General features: G+C 47.6%; 1 protein-coding gene across 5 annotated transcripts in view; it reads right to left on the bottom strand.

Moving 5' to 3' along the window:
* The window catches only part of LOC116237424 (voltage-dependent T-type calcium channel subunit alpha-1H), a 167,647-nt gene that overhangs the window by 120,265 nt on the left and 20,278 nt on the right, over positions 1-27,104 (bottom strand). For 3 of the 5 annotated variants that reach the window (XM_090151885.1, XM_090151889.1, XM_090151888.1), the window contains exon 1: positions 2,009-2,625. The exons of the other annotated variants lie outside the window; for them this stretch is intronic. The gene's annotated coding sequence lies outside the window, so the exon portion shown is untranslated. Of the gene's footprint in view, positions 1-2,008; positions 2,626-27,104 lie in introns of those variants that run through there. 5 annotated transcript variants of the gene reach the window in all.

Below are 27,104 nucleotides of genomic sequence, written 5' to 3'. Positions count from 1 at the left end.
GGGGCTCACTGCTGTCAGCCAGGGACCGAAGTCCCACAGTGGGGCTGTGGACAGTTCTAGGATGGGGATGATGAACTGGGAAGGGACAGAAGTCCCTGAAACAACTTTCTGAGGGACATGGTTGGTGGGCATGGTGGTGATGGGTTAGACTTAGTGATCTTGGAGGTCTTCTTTTTTTTTTTTTTTTAAAAAAAAAAACTTAATGCATTATTTTCTGACCCTATGATTCTGCAGCTATCTGCATTCAGCAGCAACCCTCACAGCCCTCATTTCTCTCTGCTCAGCCCTGCTATCTATTACTCCTACCTCCAGCTGGAGCACCGTCAAAGCAAATAGACAGTGGATCTGAGATGCAGCAGACAGAAGGAAGGAGGAGCACTGGCCATCCCTTTGGGCAGAGGGGACATGAGCCAATTCTCAGCAGCTTTTGGGCCACACAAGGCTCAGACACACAGCCACCAGCCCAGACCTCACCCTCTGCTGAGCACAGCTTTGATGCTATCTCAGTTGTTGGGTTTTTTTTCTCCCTTGGTATAAATCAGCTTCAGTTTTGTCAATTTGAGGGTGGGGGATTTTTTTCCTCCTACCCCACTGCACTGAGTAACAGAGCCTGGTTTTGCACTGACTGCTGATTGCTGTGGTGCATGCTATTTGGGGAGCAGATGCTGCACCTCAACCTTCTCACTACAATAATGGTGATTAACACCTGCACTGCTAACAATGCAGGTGGGATGGAAGCCAAGGGATGCTGCTGCAGAGAACCCTCTCCTTTGCAGCTTGATGCACCCTGCCCTGCAAACCCTGTCCATCTGCAATGCTTGGAGAGCCCTTGGATCGATACAGGCATGCAAGGAGCTCAACTCACTGCATAAATCATAGAGTCCCCAGCAGGACTCTTTCTCCTACATTATTTTTCCATTTAAAAGCCATCACCCAGAGCAGCTCCCCACGCTAAGCAGCACCCAGCACTGCCCTGCTGCTGCCTGGGGAGCAGCCCCATCCATCTCCTGCTCACAGCCAACAAGCAAAATTGCTCTGTATCCTTCCCAAAATGCATGGAATGAAACTGAGATCTATTTTAACAGATATTCAAAAGGATGCTGTCAAGTAGCTTAGATCCAAAATGAGGGATTTTGTAAACAAACCAAGCAAACAAAAGACTTACAATGCTTGATATTAATAGAAAAGTTGTTGGGCTGCATTTTTTATTTTATTTTTAAACGGCAATAAAAGAAGGCTTTTTAAAAATTCCCCCTGCAGTGTTTGCAATCCAAACAAAACAGCATTACCCCAACACACGAGGAATGAGCTCAAGGAGAAGTGGGCACTGCAGACAGTGGCTCCAGGGTGGTGCCACAGAGCATCATTCTCATTGTCCCCATCATCCCATGGCTAGCCATGAGGATGCACACCCAGCAGGACAAAACCAGGACAGGAACAAGCAAGGAAATTCTGTTTTGCAAGCATGAAAAACATGGGAGCATTTCTCCCCTCTGCTAGGCTCAGGGAGCAGCCAGCACCCTTATGCTTCCATAAGGCCCTGCTCATCAGCAGGTTGGATGGGTTAGGAACAGTCCGACTTCAGGAGGGAAAACAGGATAGAGAGGATGGAGAAGAAAGGATGAAGATCTTAAAGGTCCTTTCCAACCCAACTCTATGATTCTATGACTCTGTGGAAATTGCACAGTGGTGGGGATGCAGGATCCTTGACACGCATAGCAGCTCCTGTGCTGCTGGGATGCAGCTGGGAGGGCAGCAACAGGGTGAGCCAGCAAAGCCCTAAATCCTGGCCCAGGCATAAGCCTTGAGCACTGGGAACGTGCAGGCATCAGTGTGGACGTGGGCTCCCAGCACTGCAGATCACAACAGGTCTGCCAACTGCTGTCATAACAAAATCCCATAGCATTCCAAGCATCGCAAACAGAAAATCCCCAAAGCACTCCCCACTGTTTTAAGTCAAGCTTAATATTGCAAAAAATAGGAATAAATAATAAGAAATGCATTTTACCAGGAAGTCACAGTTTTACATTGCTCCATGATCTGTCCCAGCAGAACACACTCCATTCAGACCCGAGCAAAGACCAAACCAACTACAGCACAGCCTGGTCAGGAGCAAAATAAGGCAAACTCTCAACACCTGCTACACCTCAATGAGGGCATTTCTGCTGGAGAAAACTGCTCCCAGCTGAGCAGAGCAGCCCATGGGCGGCTGCACTGAGCTCAGCTGCTTGTAATTGCTTGCCTGGGGCGGATGCTGGCACTGGGCACTAGCCAGGAAGGGCTGAAGTTTTATTAAAAAACTCATTTTTCATAAAATTGGAGATTAAACTACTAATCGTACTCTGCTGTTGTATAAACCTTTATGTCCTCGGGCTTTAATAAGTTTAGCAAAGGAGAGGAAGGTTATCAGCTGTATCCTGGTGGCAAACAACCTGCGTGCAGCATTTCTCCCAGCCTGGGGAAGCCCCCAGCTCCCGGGTGTTGTATGGGAGGTGCTTAGAGAAGCCACAAAGAAAGCTTTGCTCAGCCAGGCCCAGGCTGTGAGACGAGAAAGCCGTCACAATTTACGCTGTCGCAATTTACACTTTAAATGAGTTAATGCTCGTGAAGTGCTCTCGTGTCGGTGCGGGCAACAAAATGCTAATTCAGCTCCGCAATCAATGGTGCCTTTCTTAGAAGTGGCTGGGTAATTATGTCTAAACAGAAACGAGTTTTTAAAAGAGGTAAACAGCTGAAATTCATTACCTCTCTCTCCGGTTATCTGGAGTAAATTGGCAACATTGGCAGACATGGGAGGTTTCTGAGCACTGCGGAATTTGCAGAGGTGCTTCAGCTCAGTGGGAAGAGGTTCCCAAGGCTGCAGCAAGGAGCTCAGGGCAGGGATCTTTGCCGATGGCAGCAAGCAGTGAGGCAGAGCAAGGGGCCACTGCTGAGGTCAACCCGATGGCAGACCCTAAGGCATCCTATTGCTAGGGCAGGGGCTTGGAAACACAGAAAGAACAACAACAGCAAGAGCTGAAGCATCTCAATTGCAAGCACAGGGTGAAAAAATGAGAAGAGCAACATGCATGGAGCAGCACAGACAATTCTGTGAAGCCTCTGTAGTGCCACTACACCATGGGGCTTGCTGCATGAGATGGCACAGAGGGAGGCAGGTTCCTGCTGGTATTTTGCTGGACAGGAATTTCTCCCCATTGCGCTTCAGCAGGATGATGCTACCTGCAGAAATGTGGAGGTTGGAAAAGCCCACTCAGACCCACAAGTCCAACTCCAACCCATCCCCATCATGCCCACTAACACATGCCCTCAATGCCAGTTCTCCCCACCTGAGATACTGCATTAGGATATGGCACTTTGCATTGCCACCAGCACAGCCCCCAGACCCCAGCTGATGGAAACAACCAGGGCTCAAGGCCTTGTTTTGGTGCTCTGAGCTGCAATTTCCAGTATTGTTCCCTCCTTGGTTGTGTTGGGTAAACAGGCGGCTTTAGGACTCTGCAGGGCTGCGGTGAGAGTGAAATTTGCTCGGTCGTGCTGAGCAGCCCAACAATTTTTCCAGAAAGAAAAATATTTTGCTGTCTCCAGACTGCACTGAGTGAGAATAACTTTCAATTCCCCACTCAATTAGCTGAGCATTGGAAGGACCAAAACGTGCATCTCATTGTGCCTCTCTGGTCTCAAATCAACCTCGAGAAAGCAGCTCAGACCCCACATCAGTGCTGGTACATGGGATGCATGCTGGGATGGGGTGGTCAACCAGTGGGGTTTACAGGTGGAAGGGAGAAAGATTTGAGTGGAGAAGGAAGAGAAGGAGCTTGCAATGGCCAAGGGAAGGGGATGATCAGAGCCACTGAGGGTTGTGGGGACCAGAATTGGGGTGTGGAACCAGACAGGGTGAGGTTGGCAGTCTGGAGGATGCTCTCGCTCTAAGGCAAGCAGAGAAATATATCTGACTTAGAAAAAAATAAATCCAAGAAGAAAGAACTATTTGCCTGTGGACCAGAATTCATTAATTGCAACAGACAAATTTAGGTTTAGTGCTTCGTTGGCCAACAAACTGCTGGAAAACATTTAATTAAAGAAGTGATGGGGAAGCCTTTAGCGTGCAGGGTGGACGGGCTCCCAGCCCTGTGTGCCCTCAGGGAGCTGCTCTGTGCCAAAACCCCCCCAAGGCCACGTCCCCATCAGTGGCACAGAGCCCTGCAGACAGGGAGACCCCACACAGCCCCCAGGGAGCCCCACAGCAGCTCCTCTTGCTCTGTTTTGCTCTCTGGGCGATGAATAATGAGAAGAAAAATGAGAAAGAAAGCACTATGACAGTCAATTACTGCCTTGTGATTAACCACCCAAGAGCAGCCCCTGCTCAGAACGGCACTCGATGCTCTGTTGGAATGAAACTATCCCACTGGATCCCTTGATGGACGTTTAACCAGGAAGATAAAGTACCTGCTGATTTATTTTCTTGTTTTCTTATACAATCACAGCTTCCCAAATGTTAATGACTCTGCGCTATACAACTGCTGGTGATATTTGCATATTAGCTTTGCTTTTGTAAGGGTGAACGTGCTCAGCTCTGGCTGGCAGTGGGACCGGGGTGTCATAGAGGCACAGAACCATTAAGGCTGGAAGAGACCTCTCAGATCACCAATTCCAGCCCCAACCCACCCCACCATGCCCACTGACCACGTCCCTTAGTGCCACATCTCCATGGTTCTTCAACATGTCCAGGGATGGTGATCCTATCACTTCCCCAGGAGCTGTGCCCCAGGCTCCCTTTTCATCTACAGCTCTTTGCAGGTAAAAGCAAAGTGCTCGGCCCTCTGAGAGTGTCAGCACAGGGTGACAAAGCTCAGATAAAGCACAAAATGAACACTGCCGTTTCTCAGGAAGGGAGGCAGCTCCTGTATCTCAGCTCACAACAGGGGCTGGAGGTTGCTGAGCTCCTGGAACAAAGTATCTGAATCAAAAGCAACCCGTCCTTCCCATGCAGACAAATCCAAGGATAAAACCTATCCTATAAAGAGAGGGAATAGCTCCAAGGACAAAGCCTTCCCCAGCATTCAATGGGAGGTTCAGTTGCTCAGTATCAGCACATGGGAAGAGCAGGATACCTGCAGGAAGGCCTGTCCCCAGCGATGGCTGTCCATGATCAGATGGCTGACATCACACAAAGCTCTCACAAAGCTGCCCACTCAGCCCATCCCAACGAAGCAGCCCAGAACTCAAAGAAGAAAACACAGCATCTCCATTCGAGGTGAGCAAGGTATGAAACAGTAAGCAAAGCATAGGTATCACTGTTTAAACTTCAGCAGTTAACTTCAGAAAGTTCTGACTTTCCCCACTGTGCCAACCTAACTTCACCACCTGCAAGCAGAGCACCGAGGTCCCTTCAGCCCATCTCTTCCATGTGGGCTTTTTCCTAACCACCACCAAAATTGCATCGTGATGGACCGAGTGCTGCTACGCCCCACGCTGTAGCATGTCCATAAACCGCCTTCTGGGGTCAACGTGGGGGTTTCAAACAGAGCAGGATTCTCTCTGAACTGTTGGGGGAATCCAACCAACACATCTTTCCCCTCAGAATCCTCAGTCCTGGGTCTCAGTGCAATGCCATGGCTGAAGCTGCCTCGCTGCTGAGATGCTCCAACACAACCATGCACCACTTCCAATAACATATTCTGAACGAAGGTACCGTTTAGAAATGTTTTATGAATATGTATTAAATGATTATTAGAAGCAATGACGGTGCATTCTTTAAGAGCTTATTGTAAATCACCGCGCAATAAAATACATCAAAAATAAATTCTCATCCACTGACGCTCTAATAAGCTTCAATAAAAACACAGATCAGAGCTCATCGTGCTGCTGAGCAGCGCCTCGTGCAGCTCTAATGAACTAATTTAACTCTGCTTGGCACCTCCAGCCTGCAAACTCCAGTGCACAAACCTGCAGCTCCCAAAGTGCTGTGCATGGAGAGGTTGTGCAGGGATGGCCAAGCACTGGGCTGGGATACCAGATGCATGAGATGGGTTTTTTTCCAGAAAACATCTTTCAGCAGCTTTTCTGCAAAGCTAGCAATGCTCTTGCAATGCAGCAGCTCCCCTGGTGCAGGTTGTCCCTTGCTGCAAGCACCTGGCTCAACCCCTCATATCACCACAGAGCTTTCCTCTGTTACTAATTTGGCAAAATAAGTTTCCATAGGATGACTCTTTTTGTAACAGTAATAGAAATCTGGCTTTTCACTCAAAAAGTACAGCCCGCAAGATGAAATTCAGAAGATTATCTTCATTTGGCAACTGGCAACAACAGGACAGTTTGGTGGGAATTTTCACTGAAATCCAGGACTTTTCCTTCTGCTGATCTGTGGGTTTTTTTTCTTTGGTTCTTTATTTGGTTCTTCCTCTCTGGAAAATGTGCCTGTAAAGTCCTCTTGCACAGAAGGAAAAAAACCCACTGCCACCAACACCCACTTCTGCTCATCCCAAGTGCTGCTTCACAGCGAACTCCTGACCTTTCCCTTGGCCAAACTGCTTGATATTTTGCAATGAGAGCTTTTATCAGTCTTTATTGCACTCTCCGCTGAAAACAATCAGGGAGAGGAGCTGAAATGCTGCTTGCAGCCTTAAGGATGGATGGAGAGGGGAAATAGCACACAGCAATGGGCTCTGGGTGACTGCAGGATGGGGTTCAGCAAAGCAGAGGAGAGTGCATCGCGGGTGGTTTCACATGGCAGAACTGCTTTACTCCATCATTCCCCTGAATATGGAATTTCAATGCACAGGGAGGAGCAGATCACGTCTGGGCAGCGATGCTCAATTGTGTTTTGATTATACCTTTAGTTCCCCAAATGAAAGGGACCGAAGCAGCACCTGCAATTTGGCTCTGAGTGCAGAGAACAGCTGTTGGGGAGAGCTGGTGCTGGCTGCTGTGTGCTCACAGGGTTGGTGCTTTTCAATCTGAGTTCTCCCTCAGATAAAATGCAACAAGAAACACCAACCCCAATACAACAAAAACCCTCCGGTGGAGTTTTTTCCTGGCTGATGGGAGCAGTGGAAGAACGCTTCTTAGAGGATGAGTGTGATCTGAGGACAGTTTGATGGAGCTCTGGTTTTTATTGATGGTCTCACTCTCACATGCTCCCTACTAACACTATAACCACACACCTGCATGAGCCTTCTGCAAACCAAGACAGAAAATGTTCCTTGAGGCTGTGTATGGGTCTGCTTTCCCTGGTAGCAGGGAGTTTACCCACCTCCCACCTACAGACAGACAGACGGACACAGTTTACACAGCCATAGGCTCAGCCCTGCTCCTTGCTGGTTCTCTTCGCTTCTCCTTGCAGGACAGCACAGCACCAGGGAAGGCTGTAACAAAACCAGGTGATAATGGCAAAATCGTTAACCAAGATTAATGATTGGGTTCTGTAAGGCACTGATGCATTCTATGGTCCCTCTGGGATTGAAATAATTGGTGAATAATTGCCATGCTTCTTGTTCTGCTTCATCTGGGAATGTCAAGTCTTGTGTGGCCCCAAACCTCATTGGGCAATGCAAAGAAAGGAAATCAGCTTAGATATTAGAAAAAATTTCTTCTCCAAAAGAGCAGTCAGACACTGGCACTGCTGCCCAGGGAGCTGGTGGGATCACTGTCTCCCTGGAAGTGTTCCAGAGCTGTGGAGATGTGGCACTGAGGGATGTGGTTTGCTGTCATGGTGGTGATGAGTTAGGGTTGGACTTGGTGATCTGAAAGGACTTTTCCAATCTTAATGATTCCGTGATTCTATGAATTCCATAGTACAGCTCAGCAGGGAGAAATGCTGCCTGGGGTCCAGGTGGGAAACTCCTGGCTGGAAGTGCCCTTTGTGGCTCAGGGACTCTGAGCAGTCTCTCACTCCAAATGGACTCTCCAAACTCATCCAGACAAAAGCACTTCTTCACTTCAAGTCCAACTTGTGCTGTGCGCACTTTGCTAAACATGGTGTCAAGCGGGCTGTAAGGAAAGCCGTGGGAGACCGTGAGCTGGAGCTGGGGAAGCTCACAAAGCAGCACCCGTCTGCCCTCCGTTCACTCCAAGTCCATCAATCCTGCAGAGCAGCAAACGCCGAAGTGCTGCAAATCTGCATTAACACACAGTAACGTGGCAGCCCCGGACAGCACCAGCACACCGCTCAATCAAAGTGTCAGACAGCAATGAAATTAGGACTGGATGGAATTGCAGTTATAGCCCAGCAGTGACAGCTAGGGCATGTACGTATTGCATCCTTTTCTCCTCTCCCACGCCTCGCTGTAGCAGGCAGAGATGAATTTACAGAGCTTAGCAGTAACAGCAGATCTCAATTTTCATCCTTTATAAGGACACGGTGAAGGCTCGCTGTGAGGAGCTTAGGAGATAACCAGTGCCAATTAAAGCTAAATCCGTGGTTAGGCACTTGGACAGGCTGCCCAGGGAAGTGGTGGAGTCACTGTCCCTGGAGGTGCTGAAGGAAGGAATAGATCTAGTACTTAAGGACATAGTGCAGTGGGCAGTATAGCTGGGAGGTGGATGGTTGGACTAGATGATGTTGGATATCTTTTTCAACCTTAATGATTCTATTATTCTATTCTACGATCTGCTTGTGCTTCTTGATGTTCAGATGGCAAACAGAAGAGGACGGGACAAACTTCTCAAATTTTGGATCTTATACGAGCTTCAGTTCTGGCTCTGAAAGTCACATTGCTCCCTTCACACTCACCACCACAAGGCTGATCTCTACCAGCAAAGCCACCCGCACAGACACCATAGCATGGGACCCCACGATGTGGCTGCACCATAGCACAAATCCTAGCTGGGAGCTTTGGCCCAGCGATGCATTGCCTTGCACAGGTGTGCCAAACTCAAGTTCTCCTTCACTCTTACTGAAACCCTCAAGTTCAACCTGGCAGCACGTACACGTCACCCCCAAGATGCTCCTTGCTGGTATGAAGCTGCAAACATCAGAACCTGAGCTTTTGCACCCTGCAGTTTACCAGCAAAAAGCAAAATATGTTGCACACTGCAGAGGAAAACACGTAATACAGAACCTTCCAAACCACCATAAATTCTTTTGAAATATTAATATTAATAATTAACCATGTTCCACTGCATTATTCTCCTCTCATCCTCTTCAATGCAACTTTCTTGTCTCGCAGATCTGAAAGTGAATGTGAGTGGCATAAAATGTTAATACTTAGGGACAACATAAAAGCATCCCACCCCTTCCTTTATCCATCTCATGATTTATTCTGTTTTCACATTTTCCCTACAGTTGTTTTGCAATGACAAAGTCGCATCTTTCACAAAACACAGAAATACGGGTCCAGTTTGAGTCGTGACTAAGCAGTCCATTGAAGTATTAAAAATAAGAAAAAACCCCTCTGATTCTTTCCCCACCAGCAGAACCCGGCATACTAAATTTGAGACCAAGGCCACGACAGAACATTCTCGAGCTGCAGAAAGTATGTGCCAAAGGAGATGGGGCTGTTTTGGAGCACAGGCAGTTGGGAGGAATGCATTCTTTTTTGCTTTCCTACAGTTTTAAAAAGTGGCTTAAATAATAAGAACCCACAAGGAGAAGGAGCACATGAAGCCAGAGATATGCAAAGGGGTTCCACTTGTTGGAGCCAATGATACCCGCTGTCATGTCTGCTTCAGATGCCTTATCATCATCATCACCACCATCAGAAGGGAATGACTTTGGTCTCTACCTCTCAACAGCCCTCTTATCTGCCTTCTGCACTGCTTTAATCTGTTTGCTTGTTTGTTTGCTCTTCCTCCCCAGCTGGATACAGAGGTTGAACTGAAAAATATTTGCATTCCAGCTCAGAGGCATCCAGACCTCTCGGTCACATGCAAATGGGAAATCTGCATTTAAGATCTGTCTGACTGCAGAAAACCCTAAGAAGCCACTCAAAGCCACTTGTCTGTGGTGCCACACGGCTAATGGACAGAGCATGACAACAAGAGCGTGAAAACCCATGGGGTGAAGCAACTTGCTCTGCTCTATGGCAGAGCCTGCCCCTGGGTCAGCTGCTCTCCGTGCCTTTCTACGTTCATCATTTCTTTAATTAAAGTGGGATTGCGCCATCGCAGTGGGAGGAAAGCAAGAGCCCAATACCCTTTCCAGGAATCCCAGGAATATTTGCAAGGGAGCTCTGTTTCTCGTTGGTTTGCAAGAAGCTCGTGCCTACTGAGGAATTTTACTAAAAATACTGAGAGTGTTTTGACATTGAACGGTGCCAGAAATACACCCTGTCCGCGGCGTAAGCAGGGAAACATATGCTGTGCTCCATTTCAAGGTCTTCTCCCAAAGCCTTGCTGGGAGCTCGGGGGTGGAGAGCGCTCGTTAAAATAGCGTTTTGCAAAATTCTGGGGAGGCTGCTGGCAATCGGACGCGTAATTCTGGAAACGTCTCAGCAGTGAGAAGTGACTGAGTGCAAAAGGAGGATTTCCCCCATTACCTCACTCGGATTTAGGAACACAGCATCGTGTCCGCCCGCGCCGTCCCTGCATCCCCACGTGCGCCTGCACCGCCGCTCTCGTGCCTAATTGCTTCTGACAACCTCCCACCACTACCTCAGCACTTGTCACCTTCAAGAGGCGATCTCCTCTTTGATTTATCTTTTTTCCCTTCCCCACGGTGCGTCAGCCACTCCATTACAGCTCGGCTGCTGAAAAATCACACAGCTGCAGAGATAGAGTTGATTACAGCCATGGATCTGCAACCCGATGCGAGGCTCAGGTGGATGTCCAGGGGATGATCCTACCTTCTCGAATGGCCATGCCATCAAAAATATCCGTTCTGTATTTCTGTGCAAATAGAAAGTGCTTCAGCTGAGAAAACCCCTCAAAGATGGTTTGTAGCTCTGTAGCAAGCTCTGCATCTCAGCCTCCAGATGATCTGGCTGCAACCTGCATGAGCACAAGGACTTCTTGCAAGCAAGGTGGGGACAACACGAAGGCAGGAAGAGCTGAAGCCTTGGGCAGGAGGCAACGCACATCAGATCTCCCTGTAGAAGGGGACCTCAGCTCTTGATTTACAAGGACTATTACAGCTTGGCACTCACCAGCTACCGTTGGATTTAATTTATTTTTTTTTGTAATCATACAATCACAGAACCATGAAAGTTGAAAAAGACCTCTGAGATCCCCAAGTCCAACCCCAACCCATCCCGCCATGCCTACTGACCACGACACTCAGTGCCACAACTCCACAGCTCTGGAACACCTCCAAGGACAGTGACCCCATCACCTCCCTAGGCAGCAGTGCCAGTGCTCAACCACTCTTTTGGAGAAGAATTTTTTCCTAATATATAACCTGAATTACCCTTATTATGGGATGAAGGTCTTAATATAGCACATGGGAGAGGAAATAGCAACATCACAGCTTCCTTGGCCTAGCTGACCCAAAGATTTGGGTAAGGAATAAGGGCATAAGCATCCGTTCTTTGACTGAGAAGCCAAATGGGGAGGAACTGAGGAGGTGACACAATGAAGGGGACTTAGCTTCCTCTCGCATGTTATCTAAATCAAAGGTTACAGACTGACAGCTCTAAATGAGGACTTGCCAAGCACTGGCCTCCTCATTGTCAGAGCCTAAGAAAGCGTGACAGAAGTGGTGGGTGTGAATTTTAATGTTACGTTTTGCCTGATCTTGGGAAAGCTTCACTCGTTTGCATTTGAAGTTCCTTACCAAATTATTCTGACTTCTTTCTTTTTATTTCTTTCTTCTTCTTCTTTTTTTTTTTTTTCTAAAGAGCAACATCTGGAGTGCTACAACCACCATGTTAACTTTCAGGCACCTCTGAAGGATGTGAAGAGAAGAGCCTCACCAGCAGACCTACATAGCATCCAAATTGGCATCCTCTTTGTCAGAGATCTCTTAACCCAGCATAGCAGCACTGAATTTGGGGCAGCCGACCCAGCTCAGAGCTGAACCCAGCAGCAACCCAGAGCAGAAAGTTCCCAAGCATCCCAGAGCACCAGCCTTCTCCCCGCCACTGCTTTGCTGATGGTTTTGTTGCAATCTCTGCTTGGGAAATTGCAATCCCCACAAATCCTTCGGCCATCACTTGTTTAACAAAGCTGAGACATGGAAAAATGCAGTTGTGCACAGAGAGGAACACTGCTGGAGGCAACGTTGCAATGTGTATGAGAAAGGCAAGTCCTCTGCCCCTTAACACTTTCTTTTTCTCACAGTCAAGCCATCATTTTTAATGCCACAGACTATGTTGGAGCCATTTCTGCACCAGATGGCCACTCACAGCCTGGTCTGCCCAACCTGTGTCAAAGGAACAAGGTTGTATTGGAAGAAAAAAGAAAATCCATCCTCACCAAAACACTGCTGAGGCTGCAGCAGCTCCAGTTCTGAGCTCCCAGCAATGACTGATTTTAAGACCTGTTCCAGTTCTGATTTGTTGCCACTGTAACTCACCCCAAGAAATGCCTCATATGCATCCCTTGTGCTCACGCTGCTTTAGGATGGAGCATGCAGCTCTGGTTTCTCCACCACCAGGGCTATTTTCACACTGTATTCCTTAATCTTTTCCATAGTATTTCCTTTTGCTGGGTAAAGATTCAATGCTACCGAACAAAAAAGCAGCAGCCAGGTCTAATTTATTGAACTGACTCTTTCTATGGCTCTTACTGTGCACTCCGCCTTGGATGAACAATGAATAAGCTTAAAGAACAATACTCACTCTTAATTAAATGGTGCTGCAAAAAATATGCATTGGTGTTGGCCCATGGCCACGCTGTTTAAGATTTATTAAATTTGACAGTTTAATATGCTCTGAATATCCATGCTCCTTCATAAGTAGTGCTCAGAAAACAGTTTAAATATGCTTTCAATTTAATTATACTTCATGCCTACTTCCCTCGTTGTCAGCAGGGTGGTGTGCTGCAAGCTGACCTCGGCCTGCAGAGACCCTGATGGGAGGAGAACAGCAAAGCCACGAGGACCGCAGGTGATGCTGTGAGGCAGGGAGGTGTGCAGAGTTGCAGTGATGGGAGATGGGACATTCCCAAGGCATGCACAACGTCACCCTCATGTAGCCATGGGATGGACCCTGGAGCCCATGGCTCTGTATCAGTGCCAGGAGCTGCTCCTGCAGCCACACAGTGACAGTGTTGAAACAGCTGCTGAGCTGCAGCCTGCCTTGTCACACAGCTGGCAGCTGGTCACACAGCTGGCAGCCTGCTCCTGGCTCACAGACACTGGCAGAGCAGCGGGCACAGAGATCTGTCTGCCAAGAACCAGGAAACCTGGCTTCCCACACCTCTCCACAGCACACCTCCACTGCTGGTAGGAAAGGGGATCCAGACTCCATTGGCTTCCAGCCTATGAACCATGAGATACAGCCTTGATTCACCAAATATGGACGCTATGCCTCACTTCAGTGCTCAGGTTGGATATTAGGAACAATTTCTTCTCCAAAAGAGCAGTCAGGCACTGGCACTGCTGCCCAGGGAGGTGGTGGGATCACTGTCCCTGGAGGTGTTCCAGAGAGTTGTGGAGATGTGGCACTGAGGGTTTTGTGGTCAGTGGGCACGGTGGGATGGGTTGGGGTTGGACTTGGGATCTCAGAGGTCTTTTCCAACCTTCATGGTTCTGTGATTCTATGAACGTGCCACCTGGCTGCTCAATAATGCTTCAGAAACAAAACTCGTGCTTAAGCCATGGATGAAGAAGAGTTATCAAAAAGCAGCCTCAGAGCTCACAAAAATGAGGACTTGAAGGTAGTGTCCTCATTACTTAGAGAATGTCCCTTACTTAGAGAATTACTTTGAATGTTGATGGCAAAGTGACAAAGTTGCCAGCACTCAAGTCACCAGCAGATTAATTATTCCTGCTTTTGGAAGGGAGATATCTAATTTAATCAAACACACTTCAAAAAGCACTAATTGCTGTGGAAAAGCCTATCATTTACCTAAAGGGCAACCACAATCAGAAAAGCAGAAGAGGTGCCTTTGCTTTCTTCCCACCACCGTCACCTTTCATTATTTCTGATAGCTACTAATGACACCGTGGACACAGAGAAGCTGCCTCATAATTACAAACCATCTTCTTGGGAGCCAGGTAACACAAGCTGTAATTTATGCTTAGGCTCTGAGAGCTGGTGGCAGTCTTAGCAGTGACACTCACGTTGCCCCTTTTCAAACCCAGAGTGTTCATCTGATAAGCTCTGGAAAAAGGTCCTACCCTGGAAGACATGCTCAGCCAACCCATGGCAGCTGAAAGCAAGCAGCATGCTGGGGGAAATGGTGAGGATTTGGGGCAAAAAAACCTCCTGCAAAATTCTATGTACGTTATTCACAGATCAGTGGAGAATTTGTACTGGAAGAGCATTAAGATTATAGCCATTGAGAAACATCAGCTTATGGAAGCAGACTTAACAAGCTCAATCCCTAGATTACTTTACACCAGTGGAGGATTTTGGCCTATGGCTTTCCTTTGTGAATTGCTACTTATTTTTACAGCGCTTTGCTATTATGAGGAGTGATAGTAACAATAATAATAACAGGCAGACATTTTCTTTTTCCTAGCACCTTTATGTGCTGTATTTGCCAGCTTCTGCCACGCTTTGCAGATTCACGTCTGTGCCATGGCTCAGCCCTGGGGCACCCAGCATCACTGCACCTGGGAGCACTTTGAGGCCTCAAATAGGTTTATCCCTACAACACTCATGGAAAGCTCTTTTAAGAGGGATTATCCGCCCGTTATGTACAAAGGAAATGGGACATAATGAGGCTGAGTGGCTGGCATGAGATCACACAGGAAGGAACTGCTCCTGGGTGCTGCCAGGCTGCAGCAGCATCTCCCCTGCTGAGAAATCCCAAGGACTTGGTCATCCACGGCCATGGCAATGCAGAGGGCACACCAGTGCTTCTCCCAGCATCAGTCCCCATGAGGAAGGAAACCCCACGATGTTAAGAGCTGATGGCTGGGAACATGGTACAACTTTCCATGACGGATCCAGAGATGGGGCTCAAACTGATTGCCAAAGGCTCTCCTTTCCCACTCTCTAATTGTGGAGCACTTGTGCTACCGTGACCTCCGGGGAGAACACAGGGGTTGAGCTAAGGTCTGCCTGACCGAGGCCACCAACATCCTTCCTTTTATGGCTCAACAGCCTCCCTCTGTGCTAAATCCAATACACTTTGGGAAAGCAAATGGCCCGATGTCGTCATAGCCTGTCCTTATTTAATCACGTTAAAAGCCACAGAGATAGTATTATTCTGGATTAGAGATGAATAAGGCTTTTAAAAACAAACTCCAACCAAACCAATCTGCTTACAAAAAAAAGCATTACAATAAACAAAAGTCAAATTGTTGCTATCAAATACACTCTAAACCAATAAAACTTGCAAAGGCTGAACTGCTGGGGCACGAGAAGGCTTGTGGAGCAGACTATCTCTCCCTGAGCTGCAGCACATTCAATCACTCATGGGGCAGACAGTGGATAATTTGGATCAGTGCTTAAGACATTAAACCATTGCTACAAACCTTCTGACTTAACAAGCTTTGCGACGAAGCAAGCAAGGGAAAAAGCAGCTCAAGTTTATAGACCTCCATGGATGCTTGTATTTCTCCATGCAATGCTACACCGTTGCAACACAGAGCCCTTTGTCTCATTTAGAGCAACTCCTTGGTGAAACAAAGGATGAACAGAGTCAAGATGAATAGATAGATCCTATGATTCTAGGAAGGATGACATTTCCAAACCACGCGTGGATATAGGAAGCCAAACCTCCATGGAGGTGATGCACACATAGCTGATCCCAGTGTGATGCTCTCCTCAGCTCAATGCTTATCCTAGAGATCCCTCAAGTCTTGCCCTGAGCAAGCATGCCCTGCGCGGAGATATCATTAGGTTTGCTCTCTTTGGATGCCCAAATGACTGAAGCACCCAGAGGAGTCCATTCCTTGAGTCACATCCCCACGATGGAGTCTTCAGCAAAAGGAAGGAAGAGAAAGAACACCACCTTATTTGTGGGTTTTGTGTGTCCTTCTTGGGATGAGCACGAGATACTTTTCCCAGCCCTGAACAAGGCACCTTGAAGCAACGAGTCTGCACCAGGAGCCCCCTTGCACTGCACCTCACAGTAGATATACAGAAGTTATTTCACATATAAAAAAGCCTCCAAGTATAGGAGGCTTTTGTTTGCATTTACCATTTAGAGGATAATAGACCTATTAATTCCAAGTTTTCATAACACTCCTCTCATACAATCACCCAAAAGCTGAAGTAGCAATATTGGCTTTAATCTTCATTAAGACATTTTGTGCTCTCAGCCCTCCTTGTTCTCTCCTACATCTGCACATTTTCTCCTTTCTGTCGCCTTAGGAATTAAAACTTGAATCACACATTTTTTCCAGACTCATTTTGTCACAATTGCTGACTTTAAGAACACATTTCCTAATTGCTAATTAGGAGTTTCCTACTTTCTTGCTACAGGCTGAGCAACGTGAACTGCTGTTTCCTCCACCAAAACTGAACATTTTGGTAAAGCCTGGGTTTCCCACTCCCTCCCTTCTTGTGCTCTGCCCCAGAGAGGTCCTATGGGAAATGCTATATTTGAGCTGTACTCCTCAATGCGCTGCTCAGGACATCCCAATTTAGGCAGACATGCATCCCACCCCCTCAGCAACACTGCCAGCACCCCAAATTCCCTTTGCCTCCCTTCTCTCAAATCTTACATTCACTTGGACTCACGGTGCCCTCGCTGTCTCCAGCAAGAGGCTGCAGCCAATGCATCACCCAGCAGAAAAAAACACGATAGAGCCAAAAACAAAAGGGGAAAAAAAAAAAAAAAGAAAAAGAAATTCTGATTTTCCATTGTGTTTTTGTAGGCTATTTTGGTGAGCAGCATGGAATTGCTCACTACTGACATGTGCTACCGGCGCATCGACCCAGCCATTCTTTTATTTACTTTTTTCCAAGTCATTATGAGCAGAGGCTACTGGGGACAGACTGCAAAGCTCCGGAGCAACAGCTCATCCTTGGGCAGGGATGCAGCACTCAGAACTTCCAGCCAGCACTGAAAAAGGAGCAGAACGCTCGACGTGAAAATTCCCAACAACAAAAAAAAAAAGCTTTGAATTCTCAGATGAAAGCTCAACAAAAACAAATTCGGGAAAAGAAAATGTGTTTATTTCATGAATCCTCTTCAGAATTTTCTTAATTGACATGTTTTGGAAAGGCGTGCGTATTAACTGAATGCAAACAGAACAGCTCTGCTCGGAAGAAGTTGATGAAAGAACTCTCACCAGCCTTGCAGTCCCTGAAATCGCCTTTTACTTCAACATCTTGGCTCAGCCCGCTCCAGAAATACCGCAGAACAGCAGTGGTTTGGTTTTACAACCAGCGCCCGCTCTGATGCTCCGATCATCACTTCAAAAGCACTTTAAGGCTGTCAGATGATCTGCATCGATATTATATACGACTCTTATCAGCCACGAACATAAGAATGCTGGAAGACCAATGCGAGGGGAGAAGCACAGCCTTGGTACAGCAGGGGACTGATACTATGGAGAAGTTGCAGAGGAGCTCAAGGTGTCCTTGGCCAGGACAGCAGCCTGGAACTGTGGCTGGAGGAGACCCAGCTCTATCCCAGTGTAGCCCTCCTGCTGGCAGGGCTTGATGGTTGAACTAGACAGTCTTAAAGGTCTTTTCCAACCTTAGTGATCATATGATTTTTCAGCGTAGGGGAAGGATCTAAGTTTCTCCCTGGAAATGCTTTGGGTCTATTGCTCTATCTTTCTGACCATGGCTCTAACAAGAGGTTGTTCACTGGAGCTGCTGTGATATGGAAGCATGCACTTCTCCCACGCATGGGTGGGAGGGTGCAAACTACAAAGAGCCCCGCGCTCTCTTCTAGAAGCTCCCCAGCAGCTGTTTGTTGGCAGCTCTGTCACCCCTCTGCTCTCGAGGAGTTCCCAAAGCTGCTTTCACACCAAAGGCACAAGGAAAGCAGCAAGGAGCCAAACCCTCTGGCCAGCAGATGTGTGCCTGTGCCATCATGGGTGCCTGCTAGAAAGCAGGTTCACATGGGTTTCCCACAGCCCCAGCCCTCCTCCAGCTCTGCAGACACTCTGCACTGCTCACAAGATTTCTGTCTTGATTTCTGTCTTCTGCACTTCTGTCTTTACACTCCCATACGGGTCCTGCTTCAGCCAGGCTCTCTCATACGTGTGTGAGGTCTGGCATTTTGTGCTAAAATCAGGGCACGTAATGAGCTAATTGCTTTCTCAAATGGCAATCCTGCCTTACTATAGCAACAGAGATGCACAGAAGCTTTTCAGTAAACACAGTGGACCGGTTACCTTAGAGCCACAGAATCGTTTGAGCTGGAAGGGACCCTTAAAGGTCATCTCGTCCAACTACCTTGCAATGATCAGGGCACCCACAGCTTCATCACGTTGCTCAGAACCTGGTCCTGCCTGACCTCGAGTATCTCCAAGGATGGGGCATTTGACCTTGTGCATGCTCTATCAATAAGCACTGCAGATGGGAGCTGCTAAGACAAAGAATTGCATTTGCAAGCCACAAAGGTAGGGAAGCAGCAGCGTGGGACAATCCCTGCAAGCCGTCCATGGGGACATGCTGCTGTCTGCTCCCCTGTGGTATAAAGCACCGTGTGCAGCATCACAGCCTGAATCACAGCTGACTTGAACCATACGTTGTGCTGAATATATAGTGAGGAGCCACCGGCGGACAGCAATAACACTGCCACCTTGTGAGACCTCGCAGGGATAACAGACAGAATGCAGGAAGGAGGGAAAGGCCAGGTTACGGATTTAAAGAAAAGTGCAGATAGAAAACAGTGGATTGATGACACCAGAGAGGGCACAGAGGAACACACAGAGCACACGCATCCGAAGCCGTGAGCACTCCTCCTGCCTGGCATCCTCCATGTACATCTCTGAGCATCCTGCATGCCATGCGAGCAGAGAGCTGCCAAGCTTGGGGCTGACAAGATTACAGTGAACGAGAGGCAAGCAAGAAGTTGCAAGAACGAGTAGCAGAGAGCACAGGGAACCAGTCTGCAGCACAGCAACAAGTTCAGGGTTCAGAGACAAGAGCCAGTGGAAATTGTCCAAGGGTAAAAAGCCAAATCGATCACTGTCAGAGGTATGCAGACGAAAGAATAAAACTCCATGGTCTGCACATGCAGACCTTCAGCTTGCTGATGCTGTTATCCCAAGGACAGGGATGCTATGGGGCAGCAATGAGCACAGCAGCAGGCTGGATCTCAGCAGTGCTGCCCTGCAACCCAGGCTGTAGCAAGGCACATGGAACAAATGCTGGGAGCTCCCCAGTATGCTCCCTGAGCAGAAAGGATAGAGATTTCCAGCAAAACACCACTGGGGTAGGCCCACCCCAGCCCTTCTCCAGATGCTTTACAACTGCTGCATATCTGAGCACAAAAGGACAAAACCCCCAGATAATGCTATTTTATGCACAACTTGCTGCCGAAGAACTATTATCAGTGTTCTCTGCTTTCATCTCCCCTCCGTGCCTCCTTGTTCCAGATGACTGAATAAAATAAAACCAAAATAAAATCAAAAGGGTGAGACCAAGGAAGAAAGGGCTACTGTCAAATAAGCCCAGCTTGATGGTTTCAAGACCCAGATTGTGGCACAATGGGATGGCCTACATTTCCCAGATGATATTTCTTTTTCCCCCTGGTTTCCTGGACTGCAAAAAGGAAAGAGAAAACCCCCAGTCCCACTTCTCTCACTTTCCCTTGAAGCAGATGGACAAATTCATGAAGCGAGTGGCTGGTGGAAGGAGAAGAGAGCTGCCAGGGAGCTATAATGAACCCAGACTGCCACAGACTGAACACAAAGTTCATTTTTTCCCCTCCTCTCTTGCTTTAAAAGCTTCTGCACGAACCCTTTTGCACACCCCAGCAGTCAACCTTGCAGATGGGGATGGCTGCACTGGGCAGCCCTACTGCACCCTATGAACATCCAGTGGAGTGTGCAGTGAGAAAAGCCTTCTGAGGGTCCTATGGGGATGGACCCACACTGCCAGGGCTTGTCCAGCCCAAAGCCCCCAGGCATGCAGCAGCAGCCGGTGGGGACGCCTGGGGAAATCCAGCCTTGTCCTGGGCAGCCGGGGCTGGTCTCAACTTACACAGTAAATCCCAAGGGTTCCCCCACATGAATTCTCCAGCACTGTGCAGAGAGAGTCCGATCCTACAGATGGCTTGATACGGGTAACGTGCTGGAACTAAAAATAACAGCCATGTAAACCTCACTGAAATAGGAAATAGGAATCGCCGTGCTCTCAGTGCTCTGATCAGACAGTGCTCACCGTGTCACTGGGCAGCTGGCTGCAGAGTTCAGCATTTCTCCTACACACTTTTGAAAGCATTACCAAGAGAACGCTGCTGAAGTGTTGACAAGAGTCCAGGCTGGATGGGGCGAGCTGATGCACTCGGTGCTGTGGTGCTGTTGACTCCAAAGCAGCAAGCTTTGGGAACAAGATTTGGGAACAAGCCCAACTAATCTGAGATCTTCCTTCTTCCACTAACGGACAGCACTGTGTTCTATGTCTTAAATATCAGCCCAATTCACCTGCTGTCTCCTGTTTCCCAAATTCATTTCTTCTCCTCCTGGCCCTCTTGGTAGCTCCAGATAAAAGCAGCAGACACATCTTTACCCTTAAATCATGCAACTGAAGTTTCCTACTTAAATCTACCCACTGGGAAAAATGAACTCAATGAAGCTCACTCATTTCCATTGTAAAGCACTGAGAGACCTGATGCTGTCTGCAGGACTCGGATGAAGATCACCAGCTCACAACACATCACTGGGCTGTTAGAGAGTGCAGGCTGGATACTACCAGAAAGAACAAGCTCAAGCAAGTGACCCCAATAGCACAGAGCTCTTCATTCTCCTCCATGAACAGTCCTTGAGGTGGCCAAGCCCTTTGAGTACACTGGGATGAGAAATTCCAAATCCCACCTTGAAGGGCTGAGAGCTGGGCAGGGAGCATGGCATCAGCTGGCAGCCCTCCTTCCTCTCTGTCTCACATTTTGGGGATAACAGAGCCATGAGGCAAGTCTATCACCCTGAACAACGTGGTTTACAGCAGCCTGCTTGCTTCATAATAAGCTGCTCTTTAATACTTGGCCACACAACTCTTATTAACGTTAAAGTGACTAATGGACAGAAACCTCCCTGGGCATAAAGATAGGAATTATCTGCTCCTGAAAATATCTCTTTCCATTGCAAGCTGTCAGATGTTGTCTCTTCTCATTGCTTTGCTTTTCTTTCTTGCTGTCACATTCTTATTATATCATCTTCCACCCCCCAGCAGAGGTTCCAAAAGGGGCCCCAGTGTCTGCACAGATGAAAGCAGCTCCCGCCAGGCTGGGGGCATTCCAGGAAATTCCAGGAAAGCTGCAGGAACCAGAATTCAGCCCCCCCTCACCCACCCAATGCCAGCCTCATTTCTGCTGTGCCCAGTGTTGGTGATGGGGTTCCACAGGCTCCTGCAAACCTGCTGCCCTATTCTGTATTTTTTTGCTCTTTATAGCATTATCTAACTCAAGATAAAAGCCATGGAGCTTGATTCGTGTCTTTAGGCAGGCACACTCCTAACTCGTGTTGAGCAGGGAGAACAGGGAAGAAAAGAGCCTGATATTTTACCCTTATCTCAGCAACAAGGGTCAGCGATCCTTTATGCTTGACTAGTGACATGGCTTTTCCTCAAAGGCTGAAGGAGATATAATTTCATTTTGCTAAACAAGCCCAGAACAGCTTTGCAGTTATCTCTGCGTGTGACACTGGGAATGCCAATGTGCTCAGTGGCAGGAAAGTAACAGCAGTGATGGAGAAGTGATTTAACCACTGAAATGTCAACCCAGGAGAACCTGGTGCAGAGACGGGGCAAGGACCCTTCATATGAGCCCAAATTTTGGCCAGTTCTATGGGCCATAAACCTCATTACACATATAACCCACGTATGTACCTCATATTGGAGGATGCACTTCTTCCTCCTGTCCAAAATTTATGAGATAACTAATGTAATTTGTTGTTTGCACCCTTATTTCACCTCTTCCCCTATTATGAGGAGTTTGTCCTTCAGTAGTTTAGCTAAAGTCATAAATTTTCTGCGGGAGCTTTTATCCAAATGAAGGCGAAGTGGGTTTGTCCATGAAACAAGAACCTCCACAAAAAGTTCCCTCTTGAGAGAAGAGAGCAATTTCTCACTGAAAAAATGTGAAGCCATTTTCAATTGGTTCTGCATGATACTTGGGTGCTCAGGTTTCCAACAGTCAGCACTTTTGCCTGAAAACCTGAAATGTGCACTGCATCAACTCCTTTCCTTTGGGCTGCAAATTTCTGCAAGATGAAAACCACCGTGACCAGCTCCATCCTATCTGCAGTGCTTGCGATGTGGCCAACTGTGAGCTCTTCAAGGAGCAGGATTACTCACAATGAGTTGATTTTAGCTTTTTATGCAAACAAATTAAAAACCAGGATCAGGAAAAAAAAAAAGCAACAGCTCTCCCCTGATGCTGTGCTTCTTGGCAGAGATGATGGGAGAAGAAGGCACCTCCTGGGTCATGAAGATGCTCCATCAAAGACAAATCCACCACACAATCCTAGAAACTTCTGATCCCCCCAAAAACAGCACAACTAAGCATGGCAAAAAGAAGCTGCAATGCAGCCTGTGCCACTGTGTCTTCCCAGCCCAACATGTCAGCAAGATCCCAGCTCGCTCTTAGAATCCTATAATCATGGAATGGTTGGGTTGGAAGGGACCTTAAATTCCCACCAGACCCACCTCTGCTGTGGGCTGGCTGCCCCCCAGCAAACCCAGCAGTTCTACAATAGCCCATTCACTTCGGTAAATGAGAAAGAAACTCAAAGACCTCACACCCCCAGCCCCTCTCCTGCTGGGGGCTCACTGCCCACCCCCAGCTCAGGCTGACCAAGGCCCATCCATGGCCTCAGGCACCTCCAGGGATGCGGCACCCACAACTCTGGAAGCAATGCCAACACCTCACTGCCGTCTGAGTGAAGGATTTCCTCCTAATGTCCGACCTCTGGGGGTATGGAAGGCAGCAGTTTGTGCCTCAGCTACCTGGGCCCTGATTCCTGAGGGGCAATGGAACAGAAAGACGACTCCAAAACACTGAGCTCAGTGTGTAAAGGGGACAAATAAATTTTTGCCTTTGTATGAATCTTGCACGAGCTCTAGAAACATCAGAAAGCACCTTCCAGCAACAGCCTTTGGAGACCACAGAGCTACCAAGAGAAGCCAAGGTGAATCGGTGGCTGTGAGCAGACCTGACTTTTCCTCCCGATGGCTCACGAAACCCAGCAGGACCCCCCCTCCCCAGGAGCACCCAGGTGTTGCTCCACTGCTCTGCATCCCACCAGCCACGCGCTATTTGTGGGCCATCCTCGTGCTCACTCATAACGCATTTTACGTATCGCCTCCAGCAACTGCGCTCCGCAGTAATTACAACTCTTCAGCAAGGCAGCTCTAGTGATGTTTAATACCAATTACTTCATAAGCGCTCTTTAATTCATGCTTCTTCCACGCTGCTCCTGCCACTTACCCTCTACAGAGCTGTAAGGACCTCTGCCTCCAGCGGGCTCCTCGCAGGTACGCCCATACAGGATCATTTTGATCACTGCTGGCAATGAAAGCTGTTGGCAGTCACCTCGAGCACAAAGGCTGGAAGGTAGCACCAGGGCCCTGATATTTCTTCAGGTGTTTTGCTGGGGTTTGTAATTAACCACAGAATCATTATCTTTCTGCATGCTGAATGTTTTTCTATTTCAGGTATCACAAGCATCATCTGTCTTCATTAGGGGACCTCATAAATAAGTTCCCAACCAAAGACTGTGCTCCCACTGAGCCAAATGAGGTTTCTCATCATTTGATCAATTGTGTAACAGCTTCCGAGAAAAACCCAAAAGTGAGCGCATTCGCTGCTTTTCTGTTCAATCAAGGGATGATTAAACATCATTTCCTGAGTGCAGCATCTGCACGGGAACGGAAAGCCCTTCAGCAGAAACACGAAGGGAGTCAAAAGTGGGGCTTTGCAATCTGCATCTCAGCCCTATGGGGCTGGAGGGTGAGAATGGGTGGGGAACAGCTCTCCAGCCTGGAACCTATGTGGGGCTGGGGGAAAAGCATTGAATAGGGACATAAAAATAAGGGAAAATACAACGGGTGTCCAAGGAAGAAAATTAAAGATAAGGGTGACCAGGGCAGCTCCAGGACCCAGACAAGGAATGTGGTCCTCACGTGGAAGTGCAGCCAAATTCTTTGGGGGAAGTGAGTGGATTTGCAGCCATATCTACCAGAGAAAAAAACTGTCCCTTCATGTGTTATTCTGTTGTTTAAGCTCAACTTGACATTTACTCTCTCTAATGTCAGATCTTTAAATCTAAACACTTCAACAAGGTTATTTCCCAGCCTTCCATTTGCTTGCCTTGATTAAGGTTAACTGGTCCCCCCGGTCTGGGCCAAACAAACAGAGTGGTGTGAAGGGATGGAGAAATTCGTAGGGAGGGAGAGCACAGAGAGTGACCTCTGTCCAAGAACAGCCAGATTTTGGGCACACAAATGGTTGAGAAAGAGCACGGGAAAAGTCAGCAAATGGGCAGGATGGAGAATGGGAGGTTGGGAGGGAGGAAGGGCTGCGGGAGAAGTTGCCACGCTCCCACTGCCCTGCCAAGGCAATGGGAACAGATGGCCTTTCCACTGATAACGTTTTATCATCTCTGGTTATTTAAAGAAACTGCCCGAATGCATTTACAGAGACTCTGAAAACCATGTTTCACAAGAATACAAATATATAAAACATCACAAACAGGTTTAACCTCCTGCCAACCACTGCCAAGGAGATCACAGCACCTGGGGCAGCTTTGCCAACATATATTTCAAAGAACAGCACTTCCAAAATTGTAATTAACCAACAACTCCCAATTCTGAGCACCCCCAAATTGTAACTGTGTACAACTGTCCAAAAAGAAAAGGCATGAGCAAGAAGGACACTTACCCTGTTGCATCAGTGAGGGAGCACTCCCACCTTGGGAAGACCCCAACCCACAATGATGGAAATCACAGCCTCACTTAGGCCCAAATGTAAAGCACACAAGTGAGATTTCTCATCCATACCCTGAAACCGTACAGCAATTGAGTCTTTCACCATAGATTACCTGGAATAAGCAGAACCTGTCTGTCTCTGCTCTTTCTGCTATTTTCCCCCTCTCTTTTATGATAAAGAGTCAAAGAATCATAGAATCATTAAGGTTGGCAAAGCCCTTCAGATCCCCAGGTCCAACCCCAACCCATCCCATGCACACTGACCATCTCCACGGCTCATGAACACCTCCAGGAATGGTGACTCAACCACAACCAGTGCATCACTGCTCTTTCAGGGACGACTTTTTTCCTAACATCCAACCAATCTTCCAGCACTGTGCATGTCCCTGAACCACAAATCCAAGCACTCCTGCCTCAGGTTTAGGAGAAGAGAAGGTATGAGCAAGGTGAGGAGTAAACTCAGTCACTGGCAATTGCCAAACAGGCTGTGATTTCACCAGCTGGTTTCACCAAACAGGAACAAGCTGTCTCCAGTCTACCTCAGAGAAAAAGCCTTCCCATAGCTTACAATGGAGCTCGAATGAGGAGCCACATCCCAGGGCCATTAGCAAGATTTAAGAATGTGCTTTCAATTTGGGGCCCCAATTCTGTCTGCTCCTAGCAAGTGAGAAGTCTGGTTCTCAGCGTTTCTTATTTAGTCTCCTGGTAGAAAGAGAGCAGGAATCACAGTCATCCAAGATTCTTTATGACTCGCGTTGCTAAGGCTGCCTTGCAGTTGCATACCCTCGTCAGCTCAAATTTCTCCACAAAAATAATTAAACTGAATAAAAATTACTTTGCGCCCTGAAAATAAAAAAAAACAACCAACCAAAAAAATAAAAAAAAAAAACAAAAAACAAAACACACATGTTCATTTTAAGGGTTCACAAATTCTGATGCCTCGCTTTGTCTGTCAGCCCCAGGGCTGCATCCTGCATTCCTTCTGCACCAGCACATGGGCGACGTATGGGCTTTGCTGGCAGGATTTATCCCCATCCTCACTGCACCACTCTGCCCTGTGCTCACCCCTCGTCAGCACCGGGAGCTCACGCTCACTTAAAAGAGAGCTTTTCAGAAAGAAGAGCAAGGTTTGAGAATTGCCAGGAATTGTTTGTGCATGCCGGCAGGAGGGGAAGCAGAGGGCTGAAGGTAATTCCCACTTCAAGGGCTGCTTATTGTAGGGTTGCACGAGTGCTTTTAAGGCACTTTATGACATCGGTGCAAACATGCTAGGGAATTACTGCATGAAAGTCCCCACAACAAGACCTCGGCCAACAGTGCATCTCCTTGCACACATGGAAATTAGATCGACTTAGGACCACCATCCAGCTCCCCATTTAAAAAGAAAAACCAAACAACATCTTATTCTATTCCCCTACCCCATGACTTTGAAGCTATGCAAAATACTGCCATTTAAACAATGGCCTCGATTTTGTTTAAAAGGGGGGAAAATGAAAAAGCAAGAGCTGAGAAAAAAAAAAAAAAAAAAAAAAAAACAAAACACAGTAAAAAATAAATACAGTGATTCCAAATGATTTTCCAGAGGGAATAAAAGTCCTCCAGGACGGCTCCATCTCGCTGCTCAGCAGTTTTTCTGTTTGGGGGTGAGGAAGCGCTGGGTATGGCAGCTCCTTGTCTGATGTATTGATTTAATCAAGTTTCTGTTTCATCTTTGTGTTGTTACCATAGTTGCAAGCTGCTGACAAGGTATAAAAGAAGGAAGAAAAAAAAAAAAAAAAAGCCAACAAAAACCCCACAACTCACATATGCGTAACAATCTATGAAGTTCCCATTTCATTCTTTAGAGCCCAATTAAATATGTTTCCCAGGAGGTTTCTAGGGAAGCTTGGTTTCCAACCACTCTGCAAGGGAGGCACACACTTATTCTCAACCTGGCAACACAGACAGGTGAGGTGTGATTGGCAGAGCTGCAATGACAACGCCTGCTCCCCATTGCCCCTGAAGTGC

Source organism: Phasianus colchicus, chromosome 16, assembly GCF_987193195.1.
Source record: "Phasianus colchicus chromosome 16, bPhaCol1.hap1.1, whole genome shotgun sequence".
Classification (NCBI taxonomy): Eukaryota; Metazoa; Chordata; class Aves; order Galliformes; family Phasianidae; genus Phasianus; species Phasianus colchicus.
The sequence above is the reverse complement of the archived record's forward strand: the minus strand, read 5'-3'. Positions and strand labels throughout refer to the sequence as shown.